Genomic DNA, 14,414 nt, shown 5'->3' on the forward strand with positions numbered 1-14,414 from the left:
GCTAGACCCCACCTCCAGGGTAGCTCACCTGTTCAACCTGCAAAGATCCTCTCTCCTACCAGCAGCCTCCCACCACTACAGCAGACCCTTGGTCCTCAGCAGGTCTTGGGCACAGCAGCCACACACCAAACTCTCCCTTCAGCAGGTGCTTTTATGCCTGAGAGCCTTGTTGCCTTCAGTGGCTGCAGCTGTCTGACCCTTTGCTGAAAGCCCAGGCCTTAATTCTTAAAGGGGCCACTGCAGACACCACATTCTACCTCCTTGCCAGATCTTCCACTATTCCACTACAAGTACTTCCCATTTAATTTATTGTACAGTGTGGCCACAAAGTCCCCGTGCTTGGGACTGTGTCTTCTGCTAATTATTTCTTTTTAAAAATTTTCTAGGCAGTGCTTCAGAATGATGTTCACCAGTGAGTGTACAATAGAAGTACACTGATTACTTGTGTTTGGGCAGACTTAACAACATGTGACCATTTGCTCTGGGGCATTGTGAAAGAGAATTTCTCAACTCTGCCTAACAGTTGAAGACTTACAAACAGCTATCTTGAACTGTTTTAATAATCTCTAACCATCAGTGTGGAAGATGTCCAGAAAAACATTTGTGAAAATTAACAGTTGTAAAGAAAATGGAGGGGAGCATACAGAGCCAGCATGTGGAGAGACTTTGTGCTCATTCTGTATATAGTACTTTAGGAGCCATATGGTGTGCAGGAACTGTATAGAATGAAGGTCAAGACTCCCAGGACTCATGCAAGGAAATACTGACTATAGCACCAGGAACTGCCATGAAAAAGTTGCATATAGCCCAATACTATCTGAGCCTTGTACTGACGGAACCCATGTTCAGTCAATGCAAGGCCTGAGCTGCTATCGTGGCAGTTCCTGTGATGGCACATGGGCTGGGGCCATCTGTGCAATTGGCTACTGGTTGCAGGTGTACACCAATAATTTCCAGAGGTATTGCTGGAGCTGGTAGGTTGATAGATGGGGCATTCCAGGAGAGGATCGGGATGGGGATCAGGACTGGATAGGAACATGTTGAAGATGGGCTAGAGGTGGATAGTGGTAGCAGTGTTGGCACTGATATCCTATACCCCTGGCCTGGGATCGACACACCTACCTGGACCCACTCAGATTTATGCCAGCAAAGAGCTTTGCAGATCTAAGTACGCCAACTGGGGACAAGGCAGTGGCAGAGTTACCTCTCTGTCATTGCATGGTCCCAACCAGCCCATAGCATGCAGTGGAGGCCATGCCACTGCTGATGGATGCTCTGGGCTAGCCAAGGATATGATTGGCCTGATAGACATGCAGTGCTAGAGGCCTTTGGAAAAGAAGGAGAAAGGCAACATTGGCATTGCCATCTTAAAAAACAAAAACAAATATTGTTCCTGGTCCTTTATCAATCTCTTTATATGCTGAAATTTAGCAGTTGAATCCTCTCTTATCACTTTATCTCCATGCTATTAAAAGCATCATCAGATAATTTCTACATATCTGGCTGCTCTTTTGTTAATGACCCAGAAGCAAGGTAAGTCATTCTGAAAGGTGGCAATCCTAGGCAGTCCTGCTGCCAAGGGAAATGCACCGCCAAGGAAAATATTGGGATGTTTGGGAATAATTTTGTCAGCGATAACATGGAGTAAAGAGCACTGGAGACATTTAGACCTCAATCTTACTTGTTTTGTAGAGGATTCTACTGTTGTCTCATTCAAATATTTACATGTTTGTGGCACATTAACTACTTCTGGCAATATGATCAGATTGCCCACCATAAACAAACTACGAGAGAGAGAGAGAGAGAGAGAGAGAGAGAGAGAGAGAGTCACACTGTAATGTCATATGCATTGATTCTCTGTTCATGATAGCCTTCTCCTCATTGCACACATTATCTAGTGTGGATATGTGTCACTGCCCTCTGCTGTTCATAAATTGGCAATATTTTTACCATTTCATGACTAACTCAAAAGAAGATGAAAAGTTTCCAATGAGTCAGTAGTTTTATTTTAACTTTAATTATAAATATGCTAAAGTGCAGAACATCTTCATATTGCATCTGCATGAAATGTTAAAGTTGATTAGGGCAGAAAAGTAGTCACTCAAAAGTAAGCTTTACTAAAGTCAATGGAATATACTTCCACATATGTGAGTTAAGGCTGGAGAAATAAGAAAGCATAATTGCTTATGAAATTTGGCCCCACATTTTACAGATGCTAAATTTATTTAAATATAATTATAAAAGTTGGTATAGATCACTTCTTATGCTTGTTGAGCCTCTTATTCTTCTCCCCAGAAGCAGCCTGTACTGTCACATGAAAATCCCCTTTTTCCTTAGTTGTGATTTTATATCTGGTTATGTTACTAAAACCTCATGCAGGCCAAACTTTTCACACAGGCCAAACTTCCAAAACTCTGGTCAAGCCACAAGCTCATGGATTACACAACCTCCACTTCCCTGTGGTCACTGTATTCATTGTATTGTTTTAAGAACTATATGCAAAAGTGTCTCCTAATCCAATTACTGTTTATGTAAACACATTATAGGAAGAAGTCTGGCATAGTAAATCATTGTTTGAGTGTCTCCTATTCATTGTATTGTTTTAACTCAATCACTGTTTAAGTACTCTATGCAAATTTGAACTGCCTTCCTGGGTTACTGTATTGACTGTATTGTGTAAGTTTCCCCAGCTAGGAAGACAGTCATTTGACCCTATTGAATTTTGCTGATAATCCTTTCAATGTTTTACATATTCCAAGTACCCCACTGTGTGGATGATGCAAGCTACCATCCAGCTCAGACAGTCAGAAAAACCCTTTTTAAGAGAGGGCTGCCACATGCTCACTCTCTCTGCCCCCCCCCGTCCAAGGACACAACACATCTGTGTTGTGTCAGAGGGTCCTTCACAGGACTCTCCCCCCCCCCATCCAACTGCTCTACAAGACAGGTAACTATCTTGTGTCTGGAACTCTTTCCCTTCTTCCCCCCTTTTTTTCTCCCCTTCTCTCCCCATCTTTAGTCAGCAACTGGGTTTGGCAGACCAGGGACCCCTAAAATCCTTCCCTGCAACCTTTCCCTTTTTCTAATTTCCTCGGATGCACCAAATACTTTTTACATGCAACCACCATGAAAGCTAGGTACACTAGATTCAAGTACTAGGACCAAGGAACATATATTTATCATTTTTCCATGTGCATTATGTTTACCTTTGTGCTTTTGTAATAAAGCTATAATCTTTTATTAAAAGTTATCTTTCTCCCAGTCTCCTCTTTAAGCTAAAGGGAATTTCTCTGCATTACGCCGTCTTGTTATCCAGCCTGCGATCCTGAGGTTCCAGTAAGGGTAGTGTACTAATTCCCCTAAACAAAGCAGCCCTTTTGGTAACAGTACTACTGCTTGCTTTAGAAGTACGTGAATGATGCCAGTAAATTGCTAGGTAACTGCAACATTAGCTCTCGCCGCTGCATGAAGATATGGAACATCTATCATCCTGAAGTACTTCATAACCTATCTATCTTGTACAGAAAAATGTAACCTTTTAGCAAAATGAGATTCAGTAGCCATTTAAACATTTCAACAGCATGCTACAGCATTTTTAGTTTAAATGAGAAGATTGTATTGCAGTTTGGGTAGAAAACAATCTGATGCATTAGAAATTTGGCTGGGGCCTTTTAATATTGCACAGTTAGGACCTCTGTTTAATGAACTAAAAGGCAACATTTGTTTTTGTGGCTCATAACTTCAATAAATTAAGAGAAAAACAAAAACACAACATGGACACCAACAAGTTTTTCCTTAGTACTTACTATTATCTCTCATTAAAACAGCTTTACTGCACAATAGTATTCATGTTTTACTTAGAAGTAAGTCCTACTTAAGTTCCCAAGTAACAGCCAATCCTGAGCTTCCCGGGTCTTGGAGGAATAGTGGTGTCAAAACGGCAACCACAATTTTCTGCAGGTGCCAGGAAGTCTCTGGAGGTCTCCTTGGGGGAAAGGACTTTTGTCCCCTTCCCCCATGAAAGTCCCAGGTCCTGCAATTGTGCTTCTTATGCCTGCGCCAGCTATTTTGCTGGTGCAGATGAGAGAACCTCTGTGTCGGTCTTTGCAGCCCAACACAGAGGATAGGATTCGGTGGAGGAGGCCTCCACCAGACCGCCCTGGCACCTCCCCTACCACCCTGGCACCTCTCCTACCACCCTGGCACCTCCCCCTGTTCCCCATCCCCCTAATGCCTCCCCCTAGAACATCTCAAATGACCACACTGCTGCCCGGAGCTCTACCTTGCTCTGGGTGGCACCTGTCTGGTGCTGGGTCCAGTGCCGACTGATGCTGGCCTGGCACCAGTGTTCTCTCCTCCCATGGTGCTATAAATGTGCCTTACAGCATGTTTATAACACCTAGCACCGGTGCTAAAGCCCATTAAGCCCTAAGTGTGCATAAGATCTTAAGCTAGACAAATAGTTTTTGTTCCATTTTTTGGAGGGTGGGGAAGTGATTGAACCTAACAAATTTTATAAATAAATCATAGTAAAGGATTGTACATAATTGCTTTCTTAACTGTAACATAGGATATGGTTTTTATCTTTTAGCAGAAACTAAAAAAAAAAGTATACTTCTCAAAACCAGCACATCATGTAAAAAAAAAAAAATCAGTACCATGTTCCTATAAGAAAGATCAGACAAGGAGTAAAAGTAAGCCAGGAAAACCATATTTTGGAAAAACTTTGTTCTGTTGATAAAAAACTTTTCTGTTGATAAGTAGTCATACACTCATCTGGTGTGCAAATTTTCCTTTTGGATGATTTTCTGAATACTGATAGCCACTGATTCTTTGCTGGAGGGGTTGTCCCCATTTCCAGTGGTGGGCTATAGTAATTCTTGTAGTAACTATCATGTATGTAAATAAATGTTAGTGATGGTAGAGATTTCCTTCTGTATTGAAAAGACCAGAAGGGTGGTCAGGTCCGAATAAAACCTGGTAACACTGCTTATTGCTGCCCAGAACTTCCAATCCTAAAATCCTTATTATTATTGTTGGCAACCTTCAGTCTCGAAAGACTATGGTATCGCACTCTGAAAGGTGGTTCTGGAACAGCGTCTAGTGTGGCTGAAAAGGCAAATTCGGGAGTGACAATCCCTTCCACACTGGGAGCAGGTGCAGTCTGTCCCTGGTCTGTCTCCCTGGCTATGGGCCTTCCTTCTTTGCCTCTTTGCCTCAGACTGTTGGCCAAGTGTCTCTTCAAACTGGGAAAGGCCATGCTGTACAGCCTGCCTCCAAGCGGGCCGCTCAGAGGCCAGGGTTTCCCACTTGTTGAGGTCCACTCCTAAGGCCTTCAGATCCCTCTTGCAGATGTCCTTGTATCGCAGCTGTGGTCTACCTGTAGGGCGCTTTCCTTGCACGAGTTCTCCATAGAGGAGATCCTTTGGGATCCGGCCATCATCCATTCTCATGACATGACCAAGCCAACGCAGGCGTCTCTGTTTCAGCAGTGCATACATGCTAGGGATTCCAGCATGTTCCAGGACTGTGTTGTTTGGAACTTTGTCCTGCCAGGTGATGCCGAGAATGCGTTGGAGGCAGCGCATGTGAAAAGCGTTCAGTTTCCTCTCCTGTTGTGAACAAAGAGTCCATGACTTGCTGCAGTACAGAAGTGTACTCAGGACGCAAGCTCTGTAGACCTGGATCTTGGTATGTTCCGTCAGCTTCTTGTTGGACCAGACTCTCTTTGTGAGTCTGGAAAACGTGGTAGCTGCTTTACCGATTATTACTGACCATTCAAACCATATAATTTCCATTCTGCATTCATTCATGCCACCAACTGTCCAGACCTATTTAGATAAATATACGTATGCCTAAGGTAGTTATACAACAAGACTTTAAATACATATTCCATAAGATACGGACAGGAACACCTTGACAGATTACTTCTAAACTTCTGAACATTCCTCTTCTGTCAGAGGTGAGCCTGTTGCCCAGCATGTCATGCAGCATGTCTTGATTGCAGTAGAATAGGGGTCGGGAACCTTCTTCTGCATAGGGGCCAGATACCGGTTCCATCAATAATAATAACACGTGTGTTTGATATGCATGTGAAAATCTTCCAATTAGGCAACTGGGCTAAGAAAAAAAGAAATGGGCATGGTGTGGAGTGACACATGCCCAGAGAATGATGTTCAAAGGAAGCTTCTGCCCTTGATCTGCTTACACTGTAAACCTTACAGGGATAGAATTACAAATTTGAACTCTTTTTTAGGACCACTGTGGGCCATGTGAATATATGTTTTTGGGACTATGGGCCAGATGATTTTGAATGGTGCGCCAGATCTGGCCTATGGTTCATAGGTTGCCTAATCCTTCAATATAATATGATATATGACTTTCAAGCCTCTTGTTATCAGCTTGAATGGCTTGGACTAAATCCCGAAAATGAGTCCACTGCGCTTTCATAACACCAGCGCGAATAACTCAGCCTATTTGTTATGGAAACTATTGATTTGGACATACTGAAAAACTGTAAGCTTCTTCTAGAGAACTCATATGCTTTACTTACACGCAATGCATTCACCCTAAGGCCCTTTTCCCACTTGTTACCTCCAGCCCTAATGATGATTATGCGAAAGTGCATCTCCTTAATTTTAGTAGTTGACTTCTAGGCCACTTTGTTTAGGACTGCAGTTTAAACTCTTTTTAGACTTTTTGTGTATTGAGAGAAAGAACAGCCATTTTTTAAATTAGCATACGCACATAAGTTTTAAATTTGCATTGGAGATGTGGGAAAAACAAAAAGTGCTTTTGGGTATCCTATGTTGGAATTGCTTATTATTTCTCATTTTTCCCCTCTGTGAAAACACCTTTCCCCACATGCTTAAATTTTGCCACAGGCATCAGTGTTGCTTGAGGCAAAGGCCATCATTACTTGAGAATGGCATGAGAATTGCTGTTGTGTGGCTGTTTCCTACTTTGTTCCAGTAACATTTGAAGGAAAGTGATAATGTGAGTAAGCCAACTGAAGCATTTAATTTCTATTATTGCATTGCATTTCTATTATTGCATCATCACAATACTGGCATGGGAACTAACTATGTCAGATGGCTGGCCCATGTGATTGCTTCCCCTCAACTGTTATTAAAATGGTGTGGGGAAAAAACATGTTGTACAGCCTTTTATAACAGGATCAGACCAGAGTTGTGAGAGCTGCCCTTAAAGGTATGTTCCAACAAAGAACAGCAGGGGGTTCTGTGAGCAGAACTTCGGGGGGGGGCACCTATTAGATGAAAATCTTGAGCATCTATTATAAAATCATGTGGATTTTGCATTTCAGGTGGAAATGCCTGCATATTGACTGACAGATCAGTTCTGAACATGTTGAAAGAAAGTTGGGAGGAGTACTGTCTAAAGGAAAAAAAAACTTCCTTTCTGGAAGTGGGGCAGTGCTTCTCCCAACTTCCTTTTATTGGTCTGCTTTGCTACTTAATTTGAGAACCGTGGCAGCACACAAAAGAAGAATGGGAAAGGTAAGAAGCGATAGTGGGTAGGCAGGTGAACTGGGAGGGGTGCTTCCTCCAGCACCACTTCCAAAGATTGTGGCAATATTGTTGGAGGAAGTGATGGGAGGTCACTGCTGCAATGGGGGTTCCCACCGCATCCTATCACTGTCTCTTCTCCTGCCTCTCCCTGACCATCGCTTCTTGTCTGGTCCAGAAGTAGTAAAAGCTCACAGGGAAGAGTTTTATCAATCAATCAATCAATCAATCAATCAATCAATCAATCAATCAATCAATCAATTTATATCCCACCTTTCTTTCAAGGTGGCTAGCAAACCATCATAAAACAGTAAGCAATAAAACAAGATAAACCATATACCCAAACCAAAATAGCACAGCAGTAATAAACATAGCTGATATTAAATTATGCATAGATGACCTAATTAGAGTCCATCTAAACAATGTTTGTTTAGCTGAGACCTAAAGACATGAAGAGAAGGAAACATCAGAATCTTCCATGGCAAGGAGTTCCACAATTTGGATGCCACCAACAAGCAGTGGTCCATGTGCCATCACAGCCTAGTTTTAACTTTTCAGATGTATTTATGTGTATATAATTACTTTATAGTTATATAAACAACTGCTGTATTGCTTATTATTCCCTCAAGAGATCAGCTGTTTTATCCATTATTGCATTATTGTTGTCTTATACAATTACATCTCGTATTATTGCTTTATTTAAACACTGGCTATTTTAGATTTAGGTATGAATGTAGAATGAGTGAAAGCCTTTAAAAGGGGATTGGACAAGATTCTGGAGGAAAAATCCATTATGGGTTACAAGCCATGATGTGTATGTGCAACCTCCTGATTTTAGAAATGGGTTATGTCAGAATGCCAGATGCAAGGGAGGGCACCAGGATGAGGTCTCTTGTTATCTGGTGTGCTCCCTGGGGCATTTGGTGGGCCGCTGTGAGATACAGGAAGCTGGACTAGATGGGCCTATGGCCTGATCCAGTGGGGCTGTTCTTATGAAAATTGCTTACATTGGATTTGCTTCCAGAAGGCTGAACTGAGGAAAGGGCACAGAGAGCTGTGCATCCTTGGAGGGAGGATAATGGAACAAAACAACATGAAGAAACTCAAAGGAGTTGGGTAAGGAGATGAGCATGAGGACAGTCAGAGAAGTTTCTTCCCAAAACTCAAAAAAAAATCCTATTCCAGACGGACTGTAGAAACAGCAGGCAAGATCCGAGCACAAAGAAAGTGAGAGAGGGAGGGAGAGAAGCCTAACATCAGTGACAAAGAGAAAGGTCGCAATGTCCTGCCAGCTTCTCCAACCTTCCATTGTACCTGCTTCAGATTGAGAAAGATAATTTTTAATAAAGATTATAGTTTTATTACAAAAGCACAAAGGTAAACATAATGCACATGGAAAAATGAGTAAGTATATGTTTCTTGGTCCTAGTACTTGAATCCAGTGTACCTAGCTTTCATGGTGGTTGCATGTAAAAAGTATTTGGTGCATCTGAGGAAATTAGAAAAAGGAAAGTTTGTAGGGAAGGAGAGTACTGTACATGCTGATCCAGTGAAGGGAAAGTGTTTGCTCCCTGCGCAAGGGTGCGGGAGCTCTGCGCAAGCATCTGCAAGGCTCCCCAGCCTTCTAAAAGTGAAAGCGGAGTGATTGCATACCACTTCCAGTTTTGCGGAAGTGGAGTGTGACTGCTCCACCTTCACTTTTGGAATGTCAGGGATCGCTCCATGTCGGGGAGCCCTGCATGCGCAGGGCTCCCCGCACCCCGGGAAGGATGCTGCAGGGACTGGTGAGTACATCCCAGTCCTGGAGCCCCCCTTAGCGATGGGATCCTGGAGATCGTGTTGCTGCCTTCCCCCTGCTCCTACCCCTTAAGGGGGCAGAGGCCAGGGCTGTCAGGCTGGGGTGTCACAATGCCCCAGTTTGAATAGCTGCGGTATAAATGTTTTAAATAAATAAAAACGTTCTCTGCTTAGCCTTACCAGTTTATTAAGTGAACACTGCTGACAAATAAGAAGAAACACAACTGCTTTGATTTCTGTACAAGAGGGCTTGTCTTTTTCCACCACCATGACTATTTTCTCAGAATATCTAACATACTTTTTGCTGCTTTCATTGTCCCAAGATTCAGGCTGCAATCCTACCCACACTAACCTGGGAGTAAACACCATTGACTATAATGAGAGTTACTTCTGAGTAGATGTGCATAAGATTGGGCTCTCAGGGTCCAATCCCATCTGACTTTCTAGCACCTATACAGCTGCAACGAAGACCTGAGGCAAGGGAACAAATGTTCCCTTACCTTGTGGAGGCCTTCATCACCACCTCCCACCATAGGATGCAGCACACATACCCCATTGGCACAGCTACACCAGGGCTGGAAATTTGGATAGGATTTGGTCCTCAGTCTGTCATTGAAGACCACACCAGCTCTTGCAATACCCTTTTCTGTTGCAGTTTTCCTAGCTCTTCTACCATCCTTCCTCCTTTTCTGAATCCACAATTGTTATTTTTCCACAATAATAGTGAATAATCTAGACATCATCCTTGTTCTCATTCCTATTTCCTTGCTATCATAACTTCAGAGCCAGGGCCTAAGAGAGGGGGGTAAAGGGGATATTTTGTACCCTGGCCCAGGGACATAAAGGGAAACTAGGAGCAAAAGGAGGGGCCTAGAAATTTCCTGGGATCTCACATTTCCTTACCTATGTTGTTAAGGACTTGTTGCCCACACGGGACACTGAGAACACTACCATGAGCATGTAGCTGCAGCTGCTGCAGCTACTGACAAGCCATATATGCTGGGCCAAGGAATGCATCCATGACCCTCCTTAACACAGTGTCAAATCTGGGAGGAAGCTGGACTGCTACAGTAGCTCTTTGGCTTGTGGATCTGCTTGTCATGAAGGAGTGTATAGGAACTCAGGGACACAGCTGCGGGGTACAGCTGCTACAGAAGCAAGTTTTGGTACACACAGCACACTTTCCATTCTAGTGTGAGTCTGAATACAATGATACAAATTTTCTGCATAATTTTCTATATTTAAATTTTTTTAGAGAGATCTAGGAGTGTGTTTGGTTTCCTGTATTATGGAAGTGTGTTTGGTTTTCTGTTTCTAGCTGCCAATGTCACATGGGTGGATAGACCTGGACTCCAAAGGCCTTTCCAGCTGTCTTCCCCCTCCCCTGTTTTGCCCCTCCCTCCCCCCATTCTGCTTGTCCATCACACCCTCTCCTCTGCAAAGGGGCCCAAAAGAATGGCTGGCTATTATTAGTCTGTGGAACTCCTTGCTACAGGATGTGGTGATGATGGCCCCTGAAGACCTAGATGCCTTTTAAAGGGGGGATTGACAGAAAGGGGCACTGGACAAGAATGGCTGGACACAGGGGCTGGCTGGTGGATGCTCTCTTTCTCTCTCTCCCCCTTCTCCCTTGGGGCTCAAGGTCTGGGCGGGGGGGGGGGGGGCTTTTCCATGGTGTTGCACAGGTTCTGTGGACAGAGGGGCCTTCTTGTGTGTTGAGTTGGGCTGCAGTACTTCTGGGAATAGGCCCCATTAAACAGCTGTGAAGCACCCCTTCGGCTCTCCCTAGGTGTCTGCAGCTTAGCCTAAGTGCCATTGTTTTGGGGACTGCAAACTTGAGGACTGCCCCACAGACTGCGAAGGAGCAAAGAGTGCAGAGCCCCGCGTGCCCCTGCTGGATGCCTCCTTGGGGGCTGCTGCCCACTGGCACCAGCAGGCACGGGTGGGACCCGTCCTACTTGGAGGATGGGGGGGGGGGAGAGACAGGCTCCTCTCCCAGCAGGAGGGGAGTCACCCAGCCAGAGGGTGTCAGGAAGGGGAAGGGTCTAGATGGGGACGCTGCAGCAGTACCCTGGAGGTGGGGGGGACAAGGGAGCATCTCCCCCTCCCCTGTCTGCCTGTGAGGAGGGGCTGCACAGGGATAGGAGGGGTAGGTGACATCACAGGCCAGGCACAGCCCACCTGAAGGGGTGCTCAGCCCAGGTGGCTGCGCCTGGTGGAGGGTGGCGGCAGTGACATCAGAGAACCCTGTATTGCACAGCCTGGGGCTCCTCAAGGGGTGGCTCCAGGGGACAAACCAGCCAGTTGCTGAATTGATCCCCACACTCTCTTGCTGCTTTGCCTCGCCCACTCTTTACTACTTAGGTGGGAATTGCTACTTCTGTTCGCTTCCAGAACAGGGACAGTGAAAGCCTACTGTGCAAAAGTGTGACGTCAGTACCTGTCATTGCACAAGAAGAAGGGGACCATTCTTGTCACAGCTCAGCCTTTTTGAGATGGGAATCGGCCACAACAAATGCTGGGTTGCCCATTTCGAGGCAAGGCAAATGGCCCTCCATTAAAGATGACAAGTTTTTGAGGTGCTTGACTTCTTCCAAAAACAAACACCACTTCTGGCAAAAATCTTAGTATTTTTGTATAATACCATCATGTTGTATATTATTTGATGTATAATTTAATTTAGAAAGGAATGAAACAAACTGTGTTGAAATATCTGTATTCTAACAAATGTTATACCCCAAAAACCAGAAAAGGAAATCACAGCTGCCTTATGTAACAAAAAGTGGATTTTCTTAACTCAAGACTGACCAATGTGACTGATTATTCCAAGAGCCAATGAGGTGTTATCATTACACAGCAGGGATCCAGTCAGGTGTTAGTATGAGTCCGTTTTCATTTCCATATGCCAGAACTAATACTCACACAACTGAAGAAGAGTTCTAGTATCATCAAGTTGGCCTCTGGATTTTTTTGGTTGGTTACTGATTTGCTGGGTAACCTGTGCTGTTATATATTTAAATAAATGAAGTCAATGGGGGTGATAACAACCGTAGTGCCACTGCATTTAGGCTGTACGTGTGATATTGTCATTTATTCTGGATGGTTGGTATGGGAGGAGGTCCACAATGAGGGTGACACAATGAGTTCTTGCACCGGGTGACACAAACTCTAATGCTGCCACTGGTTGGTTTATTTGATTAATCCCTAGACAGATTGCAACAGCACAGGGAGCAGACTATGGCCAGCCTTCTATAATTTTAAATCATGTTTATATTGTGATGCAAAAAAAACAAGTATCTTAGCAGTCACAGCATTAAGACATCCACAGTTAAATTGTAAATAACAACTGATCAATAACAACCACTGCAGCAAAATCAATGCTAGACATAATCATTTCCCTCTTCTGGATGTTTGTTTCAGACAGGGCCTTCTCTGTGTTGGCATCCAACAGGGATGGCACCAGGTCACCTTGGTCACCTAGTGGTGCCATCTTTATGGGGCCTAGTGGGCATACATGCACAAAATGCTCTCTTGTGCATGCAAATGCGTCCCTGTGTACCCATATATGACGCCTGTGGGATCAACTGAATTGAAGGCTGTTTGTAAAACAACCAGTTTTTATACTTGTGTCACAAGGCATATTGGAAACTTTCACTTCAGTTTTCCGGGCTGGATTTAGTTCTTTAAAACTGAGCAGGCTAGAGATGTAGCAAGCCCAAGTCCTCCCTGACTTCAGTTTTCTGCAGCACTCTGGTGTCCTGCTGGAGACCTCTCTTCATGTTCCTGATTGTTTTCTGTTTATCAACACCTTGCCCCAAGGTGCTCATTAACTGGCAGTGTTAAATATCCCGAACCATGTGTGTATGGAAAAATACACCTGCCACTGTGGTCAAAGTGAGTGAATCTATTTAGGCTGTTAGCACCTCAGATTTCAAAACAGACCCCAGCGATTTCCTGGGCTTTTACATTTTCAATCTCACCTGGACTTGCTGCCCACGTGGGATAATGGTGACACTGCAGTGGGTATGGTAGGGGCTGCTGCCACAAGCCATATGCACTGGGCGGAGGATTTCATATATGACACTCCTTAACACAGTGTCAAATCTGGGAGGAAACTGGCCTGCTACAGTAGCTCTTTGTTTGTGGATCTGCTTAACATGGAAGGCATGTTTAAGAGCTCAGGGACACAGCTGCAGAAGCCACTTTTGATGCACAAAGGACACTTTCCATTCTAGTGTGAGCCTAAATACAATGATGCTAATTTTTTGCAGTGATTTTTTATATTTAAAAGCTTTTGAAGCCTTAGGAGTGTGTTCGGTTTTCTGTATTACTGTGTCAAGCTGCTGATGCCATGTGGGCAGGTAGACCTGGGCTCTGCATTGGGAAGTCCAGTAGATCTGAACTCCAAAGACTATTCCAGCTGTTCCTTTGGGAAGGGGCTCAAAAGAAACTTTGTAGCCCCTGATAAAATTTCTCTCAGAGGCCCTGTCCAGAGCCTTGTCAAGAAAACTTTGGTGTACCAAAGGAAGTGCCAGGGATGTGGGGTGGGTGGGGAGGCAGGTGAGGCAGTGCCTCCCCACTGGAGTCCTTTGAAAAGCAGCGCCGCTGCACATGGGTTGTGAGTGCTTAGGTGCCTCCCACAGCAGCGGAGCTGCTTTTCAAAGGACTCCAGTGGGGAGGCACTGCCTCACCTGCCTCCCCACCCACCCCACATCCCAAGGGAAGGCAGAAGCAGTGCTTTCAGAGGCAAGCTCCTCCCCCACCCTCTCTGCCCAGCCCTCAGGTGCACACGTGTGACCTCTGTTGCGTACACGCAACGCTGGGCAGAGAGGACTGCGGCCTCCTCCTCCGCACCGGACCTCAGCCCAGCCAGCAGGAGAAGCAGGGAAGGGCAGGTGGCTTCGTCCGAGGCGCCTGCGCCTGCGCAGAAGCGCCAGGCGTGCTCAGTGACATCAAGCGAGGGTGTTCTGACCTGCGGCGAGGTTCAGCCTGCACGCCGTGAGGGGCACCATGTGAGTAGCGAGCGCTGAGGCCGGGTCAGCCAGGCAGGGCTCGCGCGGGTGGAGAGGAGGAGGGAGCAGAGCTGCTGCA

Source organism: Tiliqua scincoides, chromosome 2 (assembly GCF_035046505.1).
Source record: "Tiliqua scincoides isolate rTilSci1 chromosome 2, rTilSci1.hap2, whole genome shotgun sequence".
Classification (NCBI taxonomy): Eukaryota; Metazoa; Chordata; class Lepidosauria; order Squamata; family Scincidae; genus Tiliqua; species Tiliqua scincoides.